We start from the raw sequence: 10500 nt of genomic DNA, 5'->3' as shown, positions 1-10500 counted from the left end.
GTTAAGTGCTGTCGAGTTAGTTCTGATTCATAGCCACCCTGTATAGGTTCCCAAGGGGCAGCTTTTGGGTTTGAACTATCACCCTTGTGGCCGAGTGTTTATCCTGCAGTGCCACACCAGGACTCCTATTCAGATAAGGACTTCTATTTAACATCCACACTGCCAACAGTTCCCAATATTTATGTCTCAGAAAGTTTCTTTCTATTTAGTTGGGAATGCCTAAAGCAGCGTTCCAGGGTCCCTTTTCATCTGTAACTGTTTGTTTCTGCTCCTTTTTTTCTGGTTATTTATTCGCTGGAGAAACTGGGTCATTTGTCCAGTGGAACTGCCCACTTTGTGGATGTGACTGGTTGCTTCCTCATTGTGAGTTAGCTTGTTCCTCTGTCTTTCCTGTACAATATTGGTTACATCATGGTGGAGGGACTTCAAAAAATTCAGGGAAAAATGGAATGATAAGATAATGGAATTTTCCCCAACAACCTTTTGAAGGCCTCTTGTAGATTTCCAGTCTTTTCTTTCCCCATTAATGACTAGCAGTCACTCTTACCGTTTTAAGAAAAACCTTCTCAAGTGAGTTTACCCTCCAGCAACATCCCATCCCTTGACCTCACCTTTAGTGACTCATGTAAAGAACTGTGTTAGCGGGGCAGAATACAAGAGTTAAAATGAGCAGAGGTGAATATTGTTAACTAATGGTAGATGGAGGGGATTGCAATCATTGTAATGAAACGTAATATATGATTCGTTGAATGTAAAACTGATGATCTGCTAAGTAAACCTTCACTCAGTTCACAATAAAAAGTTAAGAAAAGAACCTTAAAAAAAAAAAAAAAAAAAAAGAAGATGAATGGACAACACAATAACTGTACCAAAAAGACAAAAAGAACTGGTCAACATTGAACCATTTCAAGGAACAGCATATGATAAATACCTGATGGTATCGAAGGAAGAAGTTCATGCTGCATTGAAAACAGTAGTAAAAAAAAAAAAATCTTAAAGAAATATAGCCCGTGTTTTTTCACATTATCAATCTCAGAATTTCTAACACTCTAGTTTAAAAAAAAAAAAAAAAAAAAAAAAAAAAGCCTATCAAAATTGACAGAATTTCAATTGACAGAATACTAGTTCAAATGTTTCAGCAAAATGATGGAGTGTTGTAATCACCTATGTCAAGAAATCAGGAAGACCACTACCTAGCTGACTGACTAGAAGAGATACATATCTGTGCCCACTCCAAAGAGTGGTGCCCCAATGGACTACTCAAGTCTTCAGGAAATATCATATGCAAATACACTTTTGCTGAAGATAAAAAACAAAACAAAACAAAACAAAACAAAAAACAGTTATAAGAGTACACTGACAGGGATTCAAACTGCCAGAAATTCAAGCTGGATATAAATGAAGAAATGGAAAAAAAAAAGATACTATTGTTGACATCAGATGGATCTTGACTATAACAGATAATACCAGAAAGATATTTACTTTTGTTTTATTAACCAAGTAAAGGCATTCAATAAACTAATTCAAGCTGGTTTCAGAAGAGGATGTTGAATGAGGGATATCATTGCTGACATCTCTGAAAGTAGAGAATAGCAGAAAGATGTTTAATAATAACAAACTATGGATAATATTGTAAAGAACAGGAATAAGAGAGTACTTAATTGTGCTCATGTGGAAGTTGTACACAGACCAAGAAGCAGTCATTTGAACAGAGCATGGAGATACTGAATAGTTTAAAATTCAAGAAAGGTATGTGTCAGTATTGTATCCTTTCACTATATTTATTCAATCTGTATGCTGGGCAAATAATCTGAGAAATTGTTTTATATGAAGAAGAAATTGAAACAGAATTTAAGGGAGACTCATAAAAACGAGTCCTGGTGTGGCACTGTGGGTTAATTCGCTGGACTGCAAAGTCATTTAAGCCACAAGGTTGTCTGTTCAAGCTCACCAGTTGTTCCTTGGAAACCCTATATAGGGTCACTCTGGGTTGGAAGTGACTTGATGGCACTTAACAATAACAATATAAAATCCTGCAACATGCCACTGACAAAACCTTGCTTCCTGAAAGCAAGGAGGACTTGTGGCATCTCCTGATGAAGATAAGAGACTGCTATCTTCAGTAAGAATTGCAATACAACATAAAGAAAGCAGCAATCCCCACAATGAAATAATAGAATCGTGATAAATAGAGGAAAAGTTGAAATTGTCAAATATTTCATTTTGCTTGGATTCACAATCAATACTTGTGGAAGCAGTAGTGAAGGAATCAAACAATAAGTTTGCATTGGACAAAGCTGCTTCAAAAGATCTGATGTGCTTGACCCAAGTCATGGTATTTTCAGTTGTTTCATATGTATGAGAAAGCCAGACAATGAATAAGGAAGACCAGAGGAAAACTGATTCCTTTAATAACGCTGTTGTCAAAGACTATTGAATATACTATGGACTGTCAGAAGAATGAATGCATCCGTCTTGGAAGAAGTACAACCTGATTTCTCCTTAGAAGCAAAAATGGTGAGACTTCATCTCATGTATTTTGGTGATGATCACAGGAGGGGCCAGTATCTAGAAAAGAACATATGCTTGGTACCATAGATGCTGTTTATGTTAGGTGCCACTGAGTCAATACTGACTCATAGCAAACTTATGCACAACAGAACAAAATACTGTCCAGTCCTACACCAACTTCACAACTATTACTACATTGGAGCCCTATTTTTCTGACCCTCCAATTTACCAATCCTTCTTCAGGGACAGGTCCCTGCTGAAAATATGTTTGAAGTCTGGGGATTCTGGCTTCCATGGAACATTCTGGCTGTACATCTTCAAATACATATCTGTTTATTCTTTTGACAGTGCATGTTACTTTCAATATTCTCCACCAACACCATAGTTCAAATGCATTAGCTCTTTCAGGGTCTTGCTTTATTCACTGTCCAAAATTTACATGCATATTGTTGTTGTTGTCATTGTTAAGTACTGCTGAGTCGGTTCTGACTCACAGTGACCCTGCACAGGGTTTCCGAGGCTGCAAATCTTTCGGGGAGCAGAAAGCCTCATCTTTTTCCCTGTGGAACAGCTGGTAGTTTCAAACTGCCGACCTTGAAGTTAGCAACATAATTCCTAAACACTACACTACCAGAGTTATTGAAAATACAATAGATTGGGTCAGGTGCACCTTAGTCCTCAAGCTGACATCCTTGCTTTTCAATACTTTAAAGAGGTTTTGTGCTGAAGATTTGCCTAATGCAATACTTAATTTGATTTCTGGACTGCTGCTTCCATATGACTGTTGATTGGAGCAAAATGAAGTCTTTGACAACTTCAATCTTTTCTCCATTTATCATGATATTATTTATTGGTCCAGTAGTGAGAATTTTTGTTTTCTTTACATTGAGGGACAATCCGGAGAGAAGGCTGTGGTCTTTGATTTTCATCAGTAAGTGTTCTTAGTCCTCTTTGATTTCAGCAAGTGAGGTTGTTTCATCTACATATCACAGATTGTTAATGAGTCTTCCTCCAATCCTGATGCCATGTTTTTCTTCATATAATCCAGCTTCTCAGTTTACTTGCTCAGCCTAAATACTGAATAAGTATTTTTAAAGAATGCAATCCTGGCACACACTTTTCCTAATTGTAAACCATTCATTGTTCCCTTTTTCTGACCAAACAACTGCCTCTTTCTTGGTCTACATACAGGTTTCTCAGGCTTCAATTAAGTATTCCAGAAAACTCATTCTCTGTAATGCTGTCCATAGCTTGTATGATCCACAAAATTGAAAATCTTTGCATAGTCAATCAAGCACAGGTAAACATATTTTTGTATTCTCTTCTTTCTGAGAAATTCTCTTCTGAATGCAGCTTGAATCTCTGGAAGTTCTATGTCAATGTATGGTTACAGCCATTTAAAAATTATCTTTAGCAAAATTTTGCTTGCATGGGATATTAATAATATTATCTGATGATTCTTACACTCCATTAGGTCATCTCTCTTTGGAATGGGCACAAAAATGGATCTCTTCCAGTCAGCTAACCATGTAGTTGTCTTCAAATTTCTTGGCATATATGAGTGAGTGTCTCTAAAGCTTAATAAGTTGTTGAAAGATTTCAATTTGCATTCCATCAATTCCTAGTGCCTTATTCTTTGTCAATGCCTTCAATGAACCTTGGAATTCTTCCTTCAGTGTCATTAGCTCTTGATCATATGCTACTTCTTGAAATGTTTGAATATCAACTATTTCTTTTTGATACAGTGACTGTGTGTATTCATTCCATCTTGTTTTGATGTTTTCTTCATCATTCATTTTTTTGCCTATAGAATCCTTCAATACCATAAACCAAGGTTTGAATTTTTTCTTCAGTTACCTGAATTTGAGAAATGCTGAGTATGTTCTCACCATTTGGTTTCCTAACTGCAGGTCTTTACACATTTCATTATAATATTTGACTTTGTTTTTTGAGCTACCTTTTAGAATTTTCTATTCTTTTAACTCCTCATTTCTTCAATTTGGTTTAGCATCTCTATTCTGTAGAGTAAATTTAGAGTCTCTTCTGACATCTATTTTTGTCTGCTTTTTCTCTCTTTTCTTCTTAATAACCTTTTGTTTTATTCTCTGTATGATGCTCTTGGTGTCATCCCACAACTCTTCGGGTCTTCATTCTTTATGGTGCAATGCATCATGTCTTTTCTTGAGATGACATCTAGATACAGATGGGATGTGTTCAAGGTCATATTTTGACTCTTTAGGATTTTTTTTTTTTTCCATTTTCTTCAGCTTCAGCCTGAACTTTCATGTGAGCAATTGATAGTCTGGTCTTCCATCTACCCTGGCCTTGTTTTGGCTGATGGTAAGGAGCTTTTCCACTGTCTTTTTTCCACTGATATAGTCAATTTGGTTTCTGTGTATTTTATCCAGTGGTGTTCATGTCTATAGGCATCGTTTTTATGTTGTTTAAAAAAGATATTTGCAATGAAGAAATCATTGGTCTTGCACAATTCTATCATGTGGTCTCCAGTATCATTTCCATCACCAAGGTCATATTTTCCAACTACTTGTTCTTTGTTTCCAACATTTGCATTCCAATTGCCAGTAATTATCAATACATCTTGATTTCATGTTTGATAAATTTCAGCCTGAAAAAGTTGGTAGAATTCTTCAATTTCATCATCACTTGCTTTAGTGGTTAGTGCATACATTTGACTAATAATTGTATAAAATGGTATTCCTTGTTGGCTTATGGATATTATCGTATCACAGACAGCATTGTGCTTTAAGAAGATCTTGATATGTTCTTTTTGATGATGAATGTGACACCATTCTTCCTCAAGTTATCATTACCGGCATAGTAAACCATGTGATTGCCAGATTCAAATGGCCAGTTGCATTCATTTCAGGTCACTAATGCCTAGGATATCCATGTTTATGTGCTCCATTTCATTATTGACAATTTTCAATTTTCCTAGTTCATATTTCATACATTTCATGTTTAGATTATTAATGGATTTTACCACTCTTTCTCCTCATTTTGAGTTGTACCCCATCAACAACTGAAGGTCCCAAAGACTTTACTACATTAGCATCATTATGGTCAACTCTACTTTGAAGAGTCAGTTCTCCCCCCATCATATTTTGAGTGCTTCCACCGTGAGGTGCTCATCGTCCGGTATTATATCTGACAATATTCTGGTGCTCTTCATAAAGTTTTTCTATTCAATATTCTGGTGCTGACTGTGCTCCACTGCTATTCAAAATGTTTTCACTGACAAAATATTAGGAAGTAGATCGTCTCTTCTTCTTCATAGTCTGTCTTCATTTGAAACTTCAACTGAAGCCTGTCCACCCTGAGTGATCTTGCAGGTATTTAAAATACCTATGACATTGTTTCCAGAATCATGGCAGCACATAATCTACCACAATAAAGGCAAACAGGAGAGTCAGCAGAATGAGGAGAACCCTCAGTTATATGGGTAGCCATAGTGACCACAACAGTAGACTCCAACACAAGAATTGTGAAGACGGTGCAGAATCTGGCAATGTTCTTTTCTGTTCTACATTGAGTTGCTATGTGTGTATAAAATGGTATTCCTTGTTGGCTTATGGATATGGATATGACTGGATGACACCTAACATCATTGATGTAGTAAGTGGGTAGTGGTCTACTCAGGCTAATGCACAAAAAGGAGATGGAGGCACAACCATCTCAGTCACTCCACTTTATAATAATTCCTTATCAAGGTAACCAATGTGTGAAGAAATAGTCACTAATAAAAATGACTTTTTAAAGAAAGATATGCCTAGAAACTCAGAAAACTGAAGAGTGTAAGGATTAAGTGATTTCAAGAGAGTAAACAATAATTTAAGAAAGTTAAAGTAAGTGAATGCTGGAAACTAGGTGTACTCAAATGTTCTGTCATATTTCTAAATTCAAAATAGAATACTAAAGTTCTAGGATTTATAAAAATCTGAACTATGCCTTCTTATAAAAAATAAATAACTAAAACAGACTGATGTCTTTATAATTTATTCGATGTCCTCACACACACACACACACACACACACAATGTAATATAGCACAAAAATTTCAAGGAATTTAATGAAAAAACTATGTGCAGAAGGCCTCAGAAAGGGTATTGAGGCATTAAAGACTAAAAACAGTAAAAAGCCATTGATTGACCTCTTCAGGTTTAAAAGGCAAAGGTATTAGAACCTCCAAAATGACTGCATCTATGTAATTCATTTTACAAGTACTTCAAAAATTTCATAAAGAAAATTCATTACCTTTTTATTCTATTTTTTTAAAGGAAATTTTTGAAGGTCCCTTGTATATGTGTCAAGATAAGACATTCCTAGAACTTTTTTGGGAGTTTAAAGCAAAATAAAATGCTAAAAAATGTAACAGTATTGGTAGGTAGTTTCTGTTTAGTTTAAACCTTGCTTCTATTATAATGAGGAACTCTGGTGGTATAGTGGGTAATGCCTTGGGTTTCTAACTACAAGGTCAATAACTTGAACCCACTAGTGACCACACTGGAGAAAGGTGTCAAACTTTTGGCTCTTAAATGAGTGCATTAACAACTCTGTCACAAGAATTCCTTTTAAAATGGTTTGTTGTTGTTAGGGGCCATCCAGTCAGCTCAGACTCATAGTGACCTTCTGAACAACAGAAGGAAACTGCCTAGACCTGCCTCATTCTCACAATTGTTTTGTTTGGACCTATTGTTGCAGACACTGCATTTATCTGTCTCTTTGATGGTCTTCCTCTTGTTCTATGACTTTCTACCTTATCAAATATGATGTCCTTGATGATATTTTTAAAGTGCAAAAGAAAATGTCTTGCTATCCTCACTTCTAAGTGGTGTTTTGGATGTTCTTCATCCAAGATAAATTTGTTTGCTTCTGTAGCAGTCAATGGTACTTACAATATTTTTCATCTACACTATAATTCAACTGCATCAAAATTGTTTGGGGACATAAAAATACATGAATACAAAAGTATAGCATGAATTATGGAGAAAGAGCATTTTATCCCTTCCTTGAAACATTGGTAGAAAATTAATTTACAGATATAAATAAAGGTATGGTGGCTTGAAGTGCCAAATATATTTGGAAACAATTAACAAATTACTGTCTTTGATATGCTAATTTAGAACAGCTTATCCTGATGAAAATTATATAATAAATTAAAATCAATTCCTGCTTCAACCCTTTCTGGTATGTCTTATCAAAGGAAGAACAGAGCTAAGAAATTATTAGTATTAATAATAGCAATAATTAACAATATGTATATATTAACTTTGTAGAGTCAATAAAATGTTTCTTGGTAAATATTTGATTGACTACAAGAATTGAAAATGAACCTGAATACTATATGACATTAAAATAATGTATATTTATCAAAAACTCCTTTTTAAAAATTTAATTCTTTAGAATAGTTTTTAGATTCTTAGTTAATCAATTATCTCTAAATGATAGCAGAATGCCAGTTACATAAATAGAATCTTTTCTGACTCTGTTGTTAAATTAGAGTCAATATTTTCCATTGCTTCATTTTAATTCGCCTATCTCATCCTAAAAATATTATACAATTGAGGGTTGTTGGGTTTTTTTTTTCCTCTGTGATCAATAAACTGAATATACACAATCTTGTCATCTTAGAAAAACTGGTCATTACAAAGGACAGAGGTGTTTTATTGTTGTTGTTTAAATACAAATGCATCATTTTCCAGAGAGGAGAGTTATAATAGTTACTGCAAGCTAACTAGTGCAGATGTTTATGTTTTCTCTCTCTGATCTATATAAAGACCCAAGAATTATAACATTGGTAAACAATCATGGGGACTTTAAACGACAAGAAAAATAATTCTGGAAAGCATATGGCCTGGCACAGAATATTCATTTTCACTTTTCTGCACTCTTTTAGATCACTTTTAAGGCCAAATTTTGCTCTGGGATACTCAGTTTCTTGAATTGAAAATCTGCTGCCTGCTGTGAAGTAAATATGACTGTTTTGTAATTTTAAGAAAGTTTTATTTCTTAATCAGAAAATAGCTTGAAGAACTCAAGAATGATCTGCTTTATAGAATAAAATGGTAATATATATTCCTGGAATGCATTTTCTATTTTTCAGGCTTAGATTCACTTTTTCTTGTTTTTGTAAGAAAAGGTAGAAAATGGTCTCAACAATTCAAGTCCCATCCAGATTTTGTTCCATATTTCCAGAAAAGGCAAGACAATTTTTTAAAATTCTAAAAGAGATAATTACATCTATATTGTGTATAAATTGCAAGAAAAGGTGATATTTTATAACTGACTTTCCCAACATAATTTCATAAACTCACATGTGTCACATGTAGACTCTGTGTATGGGTGGTGGTGGCATAACAATTAGTCCAATTGATGCATGATTGGTAGGACTCATAGCAACACTTTGCACAACAGCACAAAACACTGCCTGGTCCTACCCCAAAATGCAATGTGGTGGGTGCCTCCAGGCACTAAAGTGGAGGAGCTAGGTTTGCTGACCCATGGGAGCTAAAACCAAGGGCCTCAGGCTGAGGTTTATTTTGGAGAGATGTGCCCTGTGGACATTTTATCAATTTACTGGAATAACTGTGCTCTGAACATTTTCTGAACCTATTACCAGTTAACTTCTCTAATAAATCCTGTCACTCCCTGTTTCCATCTTCTGGCTCTGCCTCACAGCCCCAGGCATAGTACACACAGCCCCAGTTAGTGTATATAGTAGTAACTGGACACTGCCCAATATTTCAGTTCCGTATGAGCTAGACCTACAGGCAGGTGAGTGGTCAGCTACTTCAAGGTCCTCCTGGCCTAGCCTGGCCTCTTGCCCACCATACACTTCTGCCTCCTATTTGGCCTCCAAGATGTTCTGAGGTTCCCAGGGGAAGTCTATCTCTCAGGAATGGGCATGAAAGGATCGGTTCCAACATGATCCACAAATGGACAGACATGATTTTTACCACAGGCACAGTTCAGTTTTGCCAAGAACTGCATCCAGGTCTGGTCTGAGGCTCTGATTGATGTCACTCAGTGGCACAGGGGACAACAGAGTTAAGAACTGCCAAAATAGATGAAGGGGGCAAAAGACAGGAAAAAAGATCAAGAGCAAAGCCCGAGATAGAGCTGGAGGCAAAAAAGGAACCTGAACTAGAGCAAGAGGCATATACCATATACCATGGAAGACAGAGACCCTTCAAAGTTCTTCATGTCAGGCTTCACTGGTTATGTGCCCCGTGCCTGCTTCCTCTTCAGCTCTAGCTTTCCTGTGCTCACTAACCAGGTACTGCAGGAATTTGGGCAGAAGTACTCAGGAGGCAGAGAGTACACATTCCAATTTGATCAGACATAAGAACATCTTACCCATGATGCTCTGAGTTTCAGTACCCTCCAATAGCAGCTTCTGGAAAGTTCTCTCTTTCTATTGTATCCTATCCCAACCATCCTTTTTGTGTGTGTGGAAACAAAGGTGGGTGACGCAAAGAGAAACTGGTTTGGAGGCTGAACACCTTATTTATTAATGGGTGGTAGTAGTGCAGCTTGGAGTCCATTTTGATTCATAACAACTCTGCATAGGGTTTCTGAGGCTGTAAATCTTTATAGGAGCAGAAAGCCTCATCCTCCCATTGAATAGCTGGTAGTTTCAAACTGCTAACCTTGAGGTTAGCAGCCTGACTCATAACCACTACACTCCTAGAGCTCCTTTTGTTGTTATTATTATTAACAGGTGTAGTAAATAAAGGAGAAGAGCCTGAAAGTGAAGGGACTGGTTAGGATGCCTACCAAGACTCTGAGTATCACAATAAGAAAAACTTGTGGCAACAGTTCTAAGACCTGGGACCATGAGATGAGAACCAACAAACATCTCATTCACTTATACATTCTAAGATTGTTAAACTGATCACTTCCATCAGTATTGAGTTTGGAGTAAAAGTTGAAGTCACCATTGCAGATGCTTAACTCATTGTTTATGTTGTTT

General features: G+C 36.2%; 1 pseudogene; it reads left to right on the top strand.

Annotated features, from left to right (window-relative positions):
* The first annotated feature begins 847 nt into the window (after positions 1 to 847).
* On the top strand, positions 848 to 9873 carry LOC102832251 (annotated as a pseudogene).
* Positions 9874 to 10500: the final 627 nt, after the last annotated feature.

The sequence above is a fragment of the Chrysochloris asiatica genome, unplaced genomic scaffold (assembly GCF_000296735.1).
Source record: "Chrysochloris asiatica unplaced genomic scaffold, ChrAsi1.0 scaffold00066, whole genome shotgun sequence".
Classification (NCBI taxonomy): Eukaryota; Metazoa; Chordata; class Mammalia; order Afrosoricida; family Chrysochloridae; genus Chrysochloris; species Chrysochloris asiatica.
This window is presented reverse-complemented; position numbering and strand designations above follow the sequence as displayed.